Below are 13679 nucleotides of genomic sequence, written 5' to 3' on the forward strand. Positions count from 1 at the left end.
TTATAAATATTATTATTATATATATTGTTCGAGAGAGGCTTCAAAAACACGTCGAGTCTCCTGTGTGGTCTTTGTTTCTTTGGGGTCGTCGTTACTGTCTTTTTCTCACTCTCACTCTCTCTCTCTCTCTCTGTATTTTGTTTTCCTTGTTTCTAATAATGGGAATGGATGTTATTATAAAATTCTATTTTATTCTTGACTAAATGTATCTTTATTTATTCTATATTGTAAATTGTAATCAACAAAATATTATCTGGCGCTTACAGTTTGGGATTAACAATACTAACTCGTGATGACAATTTTGTCCTTGAGAAATGAAGGGGAATACCAATTCGTGATTCCTCTTTGAATTTTGAATCCAACAATGCGGAAAGTGAACTTGAAAAGGATATTGCCCGTTTCTTGAAGAAGAAAAAAAAAACCGGTAAAAATTCCACTTCTAAATAAAGATATTTTAGCCAAGGACGGTTCTGAGCTAGCAACTATATTTAAGACGGCCCAATGTCATAAATAAATTTTAGAAATTTAGCGATATAACTCACATAAATATAAGTATTTGTGTTTTAATCAACGTATTATAAATTTTTCATGAATAACCAAAATATTTCGTAAATAGCCAAAAATATGACGTACCTAACTTTATTTACATATATTTATCTAACCGTATGAAACGTTAGAAATTTTCAAATAACCAACGTTTCATAAGCACAAAAACTAAAATAAATGGTTTTATAATGACACGTTGTAGAAAGGAATCTACTTACTAGTCGCTCCATCTTTTGTTTATTCATTGATATTTCGTTTTTTAACACGAAGTTTCATATTTTTACCACATCATATTTTTTTGTACGCCCCAATAAAAACCAATAATTATATTGTAGAATAATTAGCGGACTAACCAAATTGAAACGCTGAGATTGCATATTAGCAAACGTTTACATTTATTTTGAGAAATAGCCAATTTTGCCGACGTGACGTTTCAGCCAATATATTTCTTCAAGTTTTTCCCTTTTTTTAATATAAATATTTTTTAAATAAAATAAATATTAAATGAAAAGAAATTCTTGAATCCTAATAGATATTGTTATTAAAACATATATTCAATAAAATTTGTGGAATCAGACCAAATCAAATGTGAGCGACCAAACCAAACCAAAATTGGACTCCCCTTCATCTTCTTCGAGTCGCTCTCGCCGTCCACGCCGCTCGATCCCCCGTCGCTGAGGTCGTCATCCCCGTCGTCGCGGTCCTCCGATTCGTCTCCGTCGCCGCCTTCTGCTGCCTCCGCTCGCTCGGCAGCCCAGTCTTCTGATACTAGTATCTCTTTGCAATCGTCATTGCTAATACTCTGCATTTTTCTGGGTGTGTGTTACTCCGTTTTGATGAACAACCATTGCTAGAGCTAGTCACAGAGTTTGTTATATTCAAGTTATTTTAAACACGTATTGTTATAAAACGTTGTTGAAACACTGTGAGAGTGTAAGTGGAAAGTGAAGGGAGCTCAAACACAGCGATAACCTGAGTAATAAATTACTAGGGTAGTTTGAAGTTGAAGAGACCTGTAAGGTGATCATACATGACTGTCAGGGCCGGCCCAAACTCACCGGGGGCTCTAGGCGATTCAATATTTTGGGACCCTATAATACTAATAAAAATTTAAATTTTCAGGGTAAAAAATGTAAATTTTTTAGAAAATGGGCCCAAAGTGTAAATTTTTAGGGTAAAAAAATGTAAATTTTCTTAAAAACAGGCAAAAAATGTAAATTTTTGTGGGTCCATCCACATATGGGGCCCTAGGCTTGGGCCTAGCCCGCCTTAGCCCACAGGCAGTGATGATTGTCTTAAGTTGTATTACTCTACCGTCTAGCGAAGTTTCTTTTTTCATTAGAAGTTTCATCCCTCAAAAATAGGTACAGTTAGCCGAAGTGGGTTACCATCTCTTGTCTCCATTTATTCTCGTACTAATATGCTAATCTGATCATTTATTACTTAATTTGTTAAAATATTCGTTAAAAATATCACTTAAACAGTAGATCTAATTTTCATACGTATTTGGATTTTATTAGTACTAATAAAGCCATGTGATTTTTTTTAATATTAATGTGTGTGTGTAGATATATATATATATTCTTTCTTTTGCAGTGTCCAGTTTGGTGGGTCCGAAGGTACGTTATTAATTCATCCCTTCACAATTCACATTGAATAAATCACACCAATAAAGAATACTAAAAACAAAATACCAGTATTGATAGAAACATTATTTAAAAGATAATATTGAGAGTACGCATGAGGTGATGTAGCAAACTAGGATCATCTCTAATATAAAACTCTAAAATCTTATAAATAAAGTTGGAGTTCTTCAATGATAAAACTCTAAAATTATAAAATTCTGTATTGATGTAATCTCGGCACTAAATAAACAATGTTACACTAAATTTGATATAGCACTGTTTATTTGGTGTCAAGATTACTCCAAATATTTAAGCATTATTATAATTTAATTTATTCATGATTAAAAACACACATTTTTAATTAATCTAAGTTTAATAACTATTTTTTAATTATTTAGAGTTTATTATTACATTCAATAAAATTTAAATAATTTAGTATGCTATTTTTTATGTAATTTTTATTTTTATAGTAATTAATTTAATTAATAATATGTCATTTTTATATTTATATTTTTTGATGGTGTGTACTATTTATGTAATGATTATATTTTTTTATATTTTTAAATAATTCATTATTAATTTATACTAAATATTACTCATAATTAATAAATAAAATATAATTGCATTATATATATATATATATATAATCAGACATATAATTAGTAACTAATGAAATTTAAAAAATTAATTCAAAAGCATATTCTTAGTTTATTCTCTTTAGTGTAAAATTTGGTGTTGTATTACCGGAGAAAAATCAAAATTTGATGTATAAATTATATTATATTTGGTGTGACAATTACACCAAATATAATGTTAACGTTGGAGATTAATATAGTAGTGATTGTATATTAATATATAATTTTAAATCATCATGATGTCATTATTATTAACTTTTACTATCTGCCCATGCATGGTTTCTTTGTCAAAAGCTTAAACTTTTTGCTACATCTACGGTTATTTTTGTTTATTACTGTTTATTTTGTATCATAGTATTTGAAGAAACCGAAACATTACGTGACCTAGTTGGCTAATCTTTGCAAAATCCATACGTTTTTTTTTTTTTTTTTTTTTTTTTTTGGCGTTAGAGAGAAGGCACAATCCATACGATTGTACTTGTTTATTTCATTAACTTTCTGAAATGTTCAAAAACACTAATTTAATAATCGCATACTTACACACTTTACAGCCAAAAGAAATACCACACAATTTGGTGTGTGGGAGTATGATATAATTGTCAAAATAATTGATCGTCACGACTCACAAGTGATGAGGTAGAAGTAGAGAATAATATATCATAATGAGGTGTCTTTTTTAAAAAACAAACATAAAGTTATTCGTTTTAATCATTTGATTTATGAATGAAGTTCTCTACGAGATATATATATATATATATATATATATATATATATATATATATATATAAAGTTATTAGTTTTAACCATTTGATTTATGAATGAAATTCTCTACGATATATATATATATATATATATATATATATATATATATAAGGTAATTATATCAGTAGTTCAATAACTTACATTTTTTTAAATACTCAAAGTTTCGTTTTATCAAAAAATAACTTATCATGTCGAAGTATATTAATTAAGTAGTTAAGTTAATTTAATTTACTTCGGAAAAACGCTCATCAAAGTGAAATAAATTAATTAATTTAATCAAGCTAATTAACTTACTTCGGCTTGATGAGCTATTTTTCTAATAAAATTAAACTTTGACTAGATCCTTAAAATATATATATATATATATATATATATATATATATATATAATCAACTAACTCAAGTGGTTAATATCTGAAATTTTAACTATTTTGTGTTATAACTAAGAGGAAATGGCGGCATATATACTTAATGTTTTCGAAAACATACACTTAAATACATATTCTTTTTTTCGCGACAAAAATACCTAATGTTAAATTTTAGTTGCACTGTTAAAAATATTTTGGTAAATTTTATGAAAATACACATGACGGCCTAAAATTAAACGTGATTTTAATTTTTTTCTTCTTCAAATTAACTAAATAAATAGAAAAAAATTAATTAAAAATGATATTTTATATTATACATAAGCATTGATACTATAAAAAACATTTTTGATTATTTTTTTTTTAAATTATAAACGTTTTTATATTAAAAAAGATTTATTATTTCTATAATTTTATTTTTAAAATATACTTAATTAATTCATTTTATTAATAAGAATGATATTATTGAAAATTATATAATATTTATTTCTTAAGATTAATCAAACATTAATAGTATTATTTTAGAAAATTCTTTATTAATTTTTAATATTAAAATATTTTTAATAATATCATTAATGTTTATTTATAATATTAAAGTTATTTTTAATTAATATTTTTGTCATTAAAAAGATACTATTAATGTTTGATTCATTTAAAGAAGAAAAAAAATAAATCGCGTTTAATTTGAGACCGCTAAGTGTATTTTCGTCAAACTTAACAGACTTTGTAATTATAACTTAAAATTAGATATTTTTTTGAAAAAAAAAAAGAATAAATATTTAAGTTTATGTTTTCGAAAACATTAAATATTTATACCATCATTTTAGCATATATTACTAGAACGGAATGGAAGTTGAATTAAATTTATCGCCCCTCACAAATTTGAAAAAAATGCTTCATCAGTGGGATATAATTGGGATATTTTGAAAATAACACACATATATACTCCGTGTTTTAGTGAAATGTCGAGTTTAACCTTTGGTTTTCTAGAATATCGAGTTCATAACCTCTGCTTAACTAATATGGCAAAATTATACAGTGAAATGGATAATAGTATCACAAATCTCATTTTCATTGATATTAACTCTTATATAAGAAAAATCGAATCAAATTCAAACCAATACACTAACTTTAAAATTCCCAATTTTGAAATAAAAATAGCCTTAAATTGAAATTAAACAATAAAATTTATATCTCTCAAGAGATAACTTCATTCCATGTTCGAATTGTAACTCTGAATCATGGATTTTCTGTTCGAATATGTGATTATGATGACTATCAACTGTTTCTTTTTACCCATTTGTCTCTTCTTGTGTTCTTCACTATTAAGATACTGTTGTTTATTTTGTATTTTTTTAAATAAATTACATACATGGCGCGAAAGAATAATGATAATTGATGTTTACATATAAATGTTATAGTGAACGTCAATGAAAAGTTAATAAAAATTCAATAAAAAGAAGACTTGTGACATTGTTGTCTATTTTAAAGTGTAATTTTATCATTTTAGTTAAACAAAAGATATGAGCTCGATATTTTTTAAAATAAAAAATTAAACTCGATATTTCATTAAAAACACAAGGTACAAAGTTATTTTCCCATGAGATATTTATCAACAAAAGCTATGAATTTAACCGACTATTGTCTTCCACTTGGTACAGGTATACATTATGCAAACCTGGCTAAGCGGTATTTACCGCTACTCCCGCTCCCGTTATTAACGGACTCCCGTTATTTAGCCAAACGGGAGTCCCGTCCCGTTAAGTAACGGGACGAGAGCGGGAATCCCGCCTAACGGGATTCGGACCCCCTCATAAAAAATAAAAAAAAACGTTTAAAAAAATTATAAATAATTATATAGAAGGATATAATTGAAAGGATTTTAAACTAAGTGGGTAGAAAAAAGAATAAAAAAGAATGTAAATTTAAAAATTGGCATCCTAAAAAACCTCATCGACCTCTAAAAAGGTGCGACGGCGAGGAAAAAGAGCACCCCTTTCCTCGTTAATTATTTGAAAATTTATCTCGGACAAGGGCCGGGATATCCCTTAGTTATACAAGTTAGTCTAACCATTTATGTTTACATTTGCGAAATCAACTTCAAAATTGTCAAGAATATCGAAGCACATGAATGTTTCTTGTGCTCGATTTCTATGTTGAATCCAATCATTACCACACGTCAATGCTCGACCATCTCCGGTTTCAAGCTACATCTTCTATCGTCGATGATGCGGCCCGCGCTACTAAAAGCTGCCTCAGATGACACGGTTGAAATAGAGATGGTGAGGATGTCTTGTGTCATAGATGACAAGACCGAGAACCTCATCGCATTCTGTCTCCACAAAACCAATAGGTCGATGGCTTCGTCATCCGATTTGACCCACTCGTTCCGATTGTACTCTTGGATCTCCGGATGGGATCGTGCGTCGGTTACGCTCGACCTCGTCTGACTTGTCTCAGCTTCTTGTTGTTGAGGCGATGGGCTGTAAACGGGCGTGTTGACGAAGACATTCGTATATTGATGTCTTCGTGGATACTGCGTATGTGATTGAGATGCTTGTGCTCGATATTGCGGTAAGAGTTTCGCCTCGTATACTCTGAAAATATCATAAAAAGCTTGCACAATCCTCGCGAGATCAAGTGCAACGTAATCTTGGTCCTCGAAATGGTTTTTAATGTACTTAAGAAATTTTTTTAAACCACCAATTTTACATTGCAGTCTAGAATGGCTCCAAAATCGTATAGTAATGGAACCTTTCCAGCCCCCCAATATTTTAGAAACTTGGCTCTCATTGCTTGAATACAGTCTTCAAAAATTGTTTCTTTTTTATATTTATCAAGATGCACAGCAATTGCGATCATAGTATGAAGACCAAAAAAAGAAGTAGGAGTGTAAACAGCAGAGAGATAACAAGTTTCTTTGTAAAAAATGTCGAGAAAAGAAACAAATGATTCAGCCATCCTAATATCATATTCGGATATAGCGTTTTCGCCATGTTCGCTGTTAATGTAAGAAACAATAACATCGACGTAATGCTCGGATAAGAAGTTGGTCAACATGAGAAAGGTAGAATTCCACCTAATTTTGTTATCTAGGTGAAAGGTGCGCTATTGGAGATCGTTTACTCTAAGGCGTCTCTTAAGCTCATCTACTCTAGAGGTTGAACTATTTATCCAACTAATGTAATTCCTAATCTTGTTCATCGAAGGGTCATAACTAGCGACTCCGGCTTGAACTATGAAGTTTATGATATGGGTAGCACATCGTTGATGCAAAAGGGTATCGTCAACATTAAGTTTCTCCTTTAACTCTTTAATCATGGCGTTGTTGCTTGTGGCATTATCTAAGGTTACAGATATAATCCTATCGGTCAAATCCCACTCAGCTATAATACTAACTATGATGTCTAAGATGTTTTCATCAGTGTGAGAACCTTCTATCCTCCTAAAGGCTATGATACGTTTATTGAGGTTCCAATCGTCGTCTATATTATGCACTACAACGCTCATGAAATCTATCTTAGATTGACCAGTCCAGATATCCGAGGTTAAGGCTACGCTAAACCTACCAGATGATATTGTTTGTTTCATTTATTCCTTTTCTCCTAAAAACCATTTTTGGATACCGGATCTCAAGGCTTTCCTAGACATTATTTGAACGTTTGGAATTATAGAACTCATGAATCTAACGAAGCCTTGAGATTCGATATGACTAAAAGATTGATCGGTGGAAACAAAATATTCAACTAAATCACGTCTAAAGCTTACAGGATCGATGTGACTTACCTGGCTTGACGAGGCTCCAGATTGCGTCCCCTGGCAGTGCCTGTGATGACTCCACAATAGCGATATCTCGACTCTTGTGTTGTGAGCGCTGAAGATTTTGTCACAACTGTGACATTTTTCGGCTTTTTCGCCGTTCACAATCACCTCTTCAAAGAAAGTCCACACACGGACCTAACACGACGTCGTGGTCGTTGTTGTTGTTGAGGTGGTTGTTGTTGTTGTTGAGCACCTTCATGTTGTTGTTGTTCTTGTTCTTGTCGTGCTCGTCGTTTCGTCATCGTTGTATCTCCTCTTGTTGTTCACGTTGTTGAAAAGCCATTTTGGATGGCGGAATTTGAGCTTGATAGGCTTGTTCGGGATCCATTTGAGGGTAGTATGGCACTTGGGTGTTTGGAATTTCGGTGAATTCCGAATGGCCGAAAGTAGGAGCAACATAATTTGGATCGAAAGAGTACTGGGTGGTTGGGTCGGGGGCGTTTTGAGACAAGTGTAACCAATTTTCTTCAAAACGGTGCATTTGTTGACCTCAGGAAGCTCTTCTCTTTCGACCTCCTCGGTTGTGGGATGAGGATGCCATGAAAAATTGAAAGCGGTAAAGAGTATTAGAGATTAAAATCGAGAGCGTTTTGAGAGTATTTGAGGTTGAGATTAGAGAATTTGAGAGACTTTGAAAGAAATCTGTGAAGAAAATGAATAAATTGGGGGGTATTTATAGACTTTAGAAATAAATGGGTAAAAAAAAAATCGGCCGAAATTGGGGTAACGGCTCTATTTAAACGGTAATATTTGCAACGGCTATTTTTTTTGGGCCGTTGGATAAAAAAAAAAAACTGGGACTAACGGGATCATCGTATCCCGTTAGTCCCCTTAACGGGACTCCCGTCCCGTCCCGTCCCGGCATGAGTAACGGGACTCCCGGTTCCGTTAGTGTTCCTAACGGTAGCGGGGATCCCGTCCCGTCCCGCTACCGTTAGGCCAGGTTTAACATTATGTATTCAACAATGCCCGTTTGTGCATGCGGTAATAAATATTGCTATATAATTCAGTAATATTTAGAAATGTTCTTCCTATATAATTTCATACCTACATGACACAAATAATATAAATCTTAAAAACATTGCTCCTAATAATGAAGTCTGCAATTTTATAACTTGCTGATTACTAATAACTTCGTCACACACAAACACATATTACACTTAAACTAAATTCTATATGATCCTAAGATCTCTATATGAAAACCAAACATTACATTCAATGTATAACGAATAAATTACAAATACGCATTTTGTAATCATTATTAAAATACTCTTAAATATAAAAATTAATTTACGGCTTATAATTTATTAATTTTTTTTATTACGGCTAAATTATTTGACCAAAAACTCAAAATAAAATTTGAACAAAAAAATTTAACGCACTCTTTAAAATATAAAAAATTAATTTACGGACTATAACTTTTTTTTTTATTGCGGCTAAGTTATAAATCACCATGAAATTTGAACAAAAAAACTTAACGCACTCTAAAAAATATAAAAATTAATTTACGGCCAATAGTTTATTTATTTTTTATTTCGATTAAATTAGTTGACCAACAAATCAACATGAAATTTGAACAAAAAAACTTTAACGCAATCACACATATATTATAAAAAAAATGCACAGTATTAATTGAAATAATTTTTTTTCATATTTATATATGGTATATATTGAAATTATAAAAAAATTACCAGGAGTCATTTTTTTATTCCATTAAATAAATATAAATCCCTTTGTGCTATTCATATAAATAAATAAATAATTTAATATAATATATAATATAAAGGGCAATATAGGAAAATAGTCAAAATGAAACTATGCAATTTATTTTTAACCTACGTTTCACAACTTTTAGGGAAATAGCCAACAGGTTTATGTGACAATAATTAAGGTCTGATTTGCCCTTATTTATTAACAATTTCGTCATTTTCTCTCTCCTATTTTTTTCCTACATTTTTTTACATAAAAACTTCAAAAAACCATATCTATCTCATATGAACTCGAAATTGAGTGATTCCAAATCCTACAGATTCGTGACGCCTAGATCCATTGTGTTTGATGAAAAATCTTGTTTAATACATAGATGTAGAAAAATCACGTTACTACCTTAAATATGAAAATAACTGAAATTTTTTGAAATTATAAAAAAATAAATGGAAACGTAAATATGATGCATTAAACATATTTTTTTTATCAAACACAAGTATTTTTGAAGATCTCGATGCCACGAATTTGTAAGATCTGAAGTCACTCAATTTCGAGTTCGTATGAGAAAGATACGAATTTTTGAAGTTTTGATGCAAAAAAATTATTTGCAAAAAAATAAGAGAGAGAAAGTGACGAATTTGTTAATAAATAAGGACAAATCAGATCTTAATTATTGTCACAGAAGCCATTTGGCTATATCCCTAAAAATTGTCATACGTAGGCTAAATCTAAAATCACATGTTTAAAGTGGCATAGTTAGTTACAAATGTCTAATATAAACATACATACGGGTGCGATACAACAAGAAAAGTGAGGAGATGCCATATAAAATCTATCGAATTTTCTATATATGCTCTTAATGATATGATTTTTTTTATATGTAAGATAAATAGAACTGATAAAAATGATGAGCAAGTAGATTAATGATTCCTGATAAAATCAAATTTAAGTATAAACCAAAAGAATATATTGATATATTGTGTAGACCCTCTATATATCATATGATCAGTATATATATACACTAATTTTAGCAACGCGCTACACGCGAATGATTTTATGATATTATAAATGATAATAACAAGTAAAATTTGTAGAGGTTAACTTGTGTTATCAAGCTTCTTAAACAATGGGCACTAAAGAAATCAGCAATTAAGAAAACCGTTAAAAATCATGAATAAATAATAAAATGTAAAAAATTTACTTTGTACATTGGTTAGACTTTTATGGGTAAATAAAACTTGCATTCGCTTTCAATGAAATATGGATACACATATAAGGTGAAGTGAAATAAATATGAAAGAGAAAAATAAAGAGAATTTAATAAAAAAAATATAAAACTATTTAAAGATAAGTAATGCGTAACAAAATTACAAAAGGTAAGAAAAATGCTTTTATGATTCTACATTGCATAATCGTTGCTTGCTTCTCTCTTACCAATTCGGGTTGTATGTCATGGTTAAGACATCCGGCTTTCTAAATTGCTGAGCCAATATCATAACTTCTGTAAGATAGTTTTTTTTACCATGTAAGATAGTTTTTTTTACTGTCTTTCAATCTACTTATTCCAACAATATCTATGATAATACATAAAAAAAAAATTATACAAAATCTACGTGTAATATTAATAGCACATAGTTTTTCTAAGAATATATATATATATATATAATAATAACATATACTCAAAATAATGTATGTTATTGATATAGTATAATATAGTCTTACTAATTATGATTATAATATATATATATAAAAATTATACAAGAAAGAGGGAGGAAAAAAAATTAAAAAAATATACAAAATATATTGATGAGAGATGGAAAAAAAAAAAACACCGGAGAAAAAAAATAAAGGCTGAAAGGTCGGGGAAAAAAAAATTTAAAAGTCGGGAAAAAAAGAGCTACCACGTATCGCAGCTTGGCGATGCTCGAGGCGCCTTTGGGATGAAATGAAAGGGGGAGTGAGCTCTTTATTAACTATAACTGGATATATATAAATATGCGTATTCACGCGGGTAAAGCATAGCAAACTCGTTTCCTTCTATAACTAATACAAAAATCACCGCCATGTACAGTAGATAGAACAGATCATGATATAACTGTCTTTACTATTTTTGTTGTTGCTGCTGAGTCCAATTAAAATGACACGTGGGGTTAATTGAGACCATGCAAGGTTCCAAGACAGTGATGAGGTTGGAATTCTCTAAAATGCTGGATCATATTGGAATGATGTATGAGAGAAATAGGTGTAAAGACAATCATATGCGTTTATACGTTGATTTGTGATATATGTTGTCCCAAGTCTACAGACTAAATATGAACTTATAAAATATTTCGAATATTTATTGATACGCGCGTCCTTCCATAAGAAACCAAAGATCATAGGATGTGTAAGTGAAACCAATATCCACACGTACTAATAAACTAATCTTATATAATTGAGGTAGAGAGTACAAAATAAATGCCACGTGTCAGTAATTTATGCTGCCACGTGTTAACACACGAAAATAAATTAGTAGTCAAGTAGACTATATATATCCATACATAGATAACAATAAGAAGCTAAGGCATTTCGTAGATAATAGATATATTTAAACTGATCATCTCATCTCAACTATATCATTTTAAAGTGGACATTCAAACTGACCAACTGAACTGTCTATTTGTAAAAAAGCAATTCAAACAATAAGTGATAAATTAGCGTTTATTTATACCATTTAAACAGTATATGATATAAGTGATGTAAAAATTAAAACTCATGTTATTAAGAAAAATTACTCGTAATAAGTCGCTTAAGATTTATGAATTGCAAAATACCCAATTTTTTAATTATTTTTATTTTACTCAAATTTATATATATATATATATATATATATATATATTATAATCAATTATTCATTCTGATTTTATCTTCCATACATGTTTTAAGTGCACATTGAAAGCAATAAACAAAACTGAACAAGGTTGTGTGAATTAATTTAAATTAATTAGGTTCAAAGTCAAATAAAAAGCGCAAAATTTATACTAATAACGTTTATTAAAAAAAATTGTTTGTTTACATAAGGCAACATGTGAAATAGTATGTGCGTACATTTTATGTTAAACTAATAAATATAAGGAAGTCATACGTTTGGATTAATTTTGATATATTGAATTTGGTCTAAAAGTATTGAAGATGTCATAGTTTAGACCCAAAAGAAACTTAACATGACAAACAATAGCAACACTAAAATGACAACAAGCCAAAAACCAACGATAGTAACGCTGAAAACGACGTAAAACAACGTAAAAAAAACAACGACATATTGGTTTTTATCGTCTTCAACCTCCACGGGTCAAAACGACCCTGATGAAGACCCATACCTTTGACACGACTCGTTCTCTTTCGTTTTAGCAACAAATTGAGCATTTTAAAAGCCAAAAGATTTAGATAACATTTTTTCAAAAGATTCCCATAATCGTTTTCACATTTTAACGTCAAAACGAAAACCCATAAAGATCCATGGAAACGTTTTTCATAAAATAAGGCAAAGGTCACGGAGGCTCTGATACCAAATGTAAGAACTTTTTGCACATACTTAAGGTGTTCTAAGAATATGAACACGTAAAAGCGGAAGCGAAAAATGATCGAATTACCTCCGACCATTGTTGTGTTTTCCGGGGAGTTTCAGACTCTGACTCCGGCGAGCTATTTCAAGGTTCTTTTAAGCTCTCGCTCTCACCACAAGATAGTGTTGGTTTTCAGAATGTGCGAGTGAGATTAGGGACCCTAGAACGTTTGTATTTATAACCTCATAGTCATTAGTGAGAAAAAATTATAAACTCATTACTGTAGGCAATTGACTTTGGCCATTTATTTGAGCACAATTTTGACCATTAATCAGTTAGTCAACTAAATATATATGGACCGTTATAATGGAGATAATATTTCTTCATTAATATCATATTTAAAGAAAATATTCTTACACGCCGCCCCCTGAAAAAGGCCTTCCAGGCCTGGGAGTCTAAAATCACCGACCATGGCCGTCGTGGAATTTTATTCAAGAAAACCATCACAGCGGTACCCAAACCACGCCGTCGAGACTGCCTCGGTCCACTGCCTCACGATTTGACATCTGCTTGCACTCTGACTGTTCGAAAAAAATGTCGCATGGAACACTGCTCTTACGTCGTGCACGCCCTTGAGGGCTTCTTCAGCCTTCTCCATCTATAATTACCCATC

Source organism: Urtica dioica, chromosome 9, assembly GCF_054948205.1.
Source record: "Urtica dioica subsp. dioica isolate 48M chromosome 9, U.dioica_male_clone48M_v1_H2, whole genome shotgun sequence".
NCBI lineage: Eukaryota > Viridiplantae > Streptophyta > Magnoliopsida > Rosales > Urticaceae > Urtica > Urtica dioica.